At 35.4% G+C, this 2,195-nt stretch overlaps 1 pseudogene; it reads left to right on the top strand.

The window, feature by feature from the left end:
* Nucleotides 1-1,035: 1,035 nt before the first annotated feature.
* On the top strand, nt 1,036-1,780 carry LOC148211535 (RING-H2 finger protein ATL70 pseudogene; annotated as a pseudogene).
* Nucleotides 1,781-2,195: the final 415 nt, after the last annotated feature.

Here is a 2,195-nt window from a genome sequence, read left to right as displayed (position 1 = left end):
CCATCCAGAGTATTACATTCACAAATTTTTAGTGGAGAGTTCGACTTATGACCTAAAAAAAATACCAATGATTATTTAACACCTTGCTAGCTTATTAATTTTGTTCACTCGTCCATATTTCATGTACATATTATATTTTAATGAGAATTTCAGTTCAATAATGTTACAATTATGAGATATATTGACTTATCAAAAAAATTTCAAATGTATTGATCGTTACCACCTAACAACGTAGAGTCATAAATTTTAGAAGGAAGACACTCTAACGAAAAGAATAAATAATTTAAAATCTCTCTCTATATATTTTACATGTTAGATTTTTAAATGTTGTATATGCCTATAAATAAAATTGTCAAAATTTGCATTATAACATGTATGGTAGATAATAGGATAGACTAATGAATAAAGTCATGTGAATATTCTTTGTCAATGACAATAGCTAAATAGAAATGTTTAAGGCATCTCTATTTCTTTTAAGAAAACATAGATTTGAATTTTTCCTCCTCAAGTGATGTAACTCAAAAATAGAAAGTTCAAATTCAAAAACTAAATATATATTATTAATTAGGATAAATGGGAATGACCCACGCTTGTGAAAGCAGAGCTTAGCTCGGCTTTATCCTAGAAATTCTAACTTGTGGGAAATCCGCTAACTAACATTTGATGGAAAGACGATTATGCTGTTAGAGGATCTTCTAATTGTTAGTAAAAAACTAGTTGGATGAGAAGTGCCACCACGAGAGTCACAGTTCCAATACAAAAGATAGAGTCCCACCTTTTTTATGCAATCTCTTGCCTTTTACTTAAACTCGACCTCAACTCATACTAAATTCTAACTTAAGTCTTGGAGTTAGAAGTATACATGGTCGAACACCACACACTGCACCACCCATTGGCGCATCAAGTAAGTCATAATCACACATCAACCTATATAATCACAGTTACTTAAAAGTTTGAGACAAATTTTATAATCAAACTTTGTTAAAATAAACATGGTTAAATTTTGTGTTTACGTAATTATTTCTTTAAAAAAAAAAATTGGCTCTCTTGACTATTTCTTCTCCCTTTGGCCATGGCTGAGAATCATAAATCCTGTCTTCAATTCCAATTTACCTTCTCTTCCAACTCATGAACAACTCCACAGATTCCGGAGGACCAATTTCCTCCGGCGATGTCGGCAGCTTCCCCTACGTCGTCGGAATTTCAGTCGGAATCCTCTTCCTCCTCACAACCTTAACCATCGCCTCCTACTTCTGCACCAAAGTCCAAGTCCCGCCGCCACCGCCGGCGATTCGAGCGGCCGGCAACCGGCGGGGCGAAATCGCCATCGAAGTGGAACCGGGACTGGAACAGCAGGCCATTGATGGGTACCCCAAGATGGTGTACTCAGAGGCGAAATCGGAGTCCGCCGCCGTGAGCGGCTGCTCGATTTGTTTGGGGGATTACAGAAACCGCGACGTTTTACGGCTGCTGCCGGATTGCGGGCACGTGTTCCACGTGGGGTGTATCGATCCGTGGCTGCGGCTGAACCCTAGCTGCCCTGTCTGCAGAGCCTCGCCGGCGCCGTCGCCGCTCTCCACTCCTCTGGCGGAAGTGGTCCCCTTGGCCACCGGACGGAGTTGAAAAATTGACCTGTAAATAAATATCTTCCGATTCAATACTTTTTGAATAAATTGTAGTAATTGTTTTATTTTTTTCATCTGTTTTATTATTATTATTATTTTGTTTGCTAAAAGAAGAAAAAAAAAACAAGATTGTAATTGGAGTTGTTTTTTTCTTCCTTCTTTTTTTTAAGCTTTTAGTCAAATTGTAAAATTGCAAGTTCTAATTTGGTTTAAATTTTATTTTGTGCATTGAATTTTTAAAATAATTATCCACTGTTTTTCTCTTTTGACAAATGAATAATGTTTTGTAGTTTTTCTTCATATAGAAATTACATAATAAATAAAGGGTGAGGATCGATCCTCTCAAGAAAATAGAGAAATATACTTTATCGTGTCTTTAAATATGTCTGTTAATTTGTTTAAAAAATATATATACATATTAGTGTAGACATTGATTGATATCGGGTGAGGGGATATTAAATGTCAAAATTATGGTAAAGATCACTTTTTTATTTTAAATTTTTAAGTTTGTGAATCAAAATGAACGCAACTAAAAATTCAAGACGAATATCGATGTATTAACAATTTAAC

The sequence above is a fragment of the Momordica charantia genome (assembly GCF_013281855.1).
Source record: "Momordica charantia cultivar OHB3-1 chromosome 5 unlocalized genomic scaffold, Mcharantia_2.0 BLBB01000005.1, whole genome shotgun sequence".
Classification (NCBI taxonomy): domain Eukaryota; kingdom Viridiplantae; phylum Streptophyta; class Magnoliopsida; order Cucurbitales; family Cucurbitaceae; genus Momordica; species Momordica charantia.
Note: the sequence above shows the minus strand (reverse complement) of the source record. Positions and strands in the feature narration are given on the sequence as shown.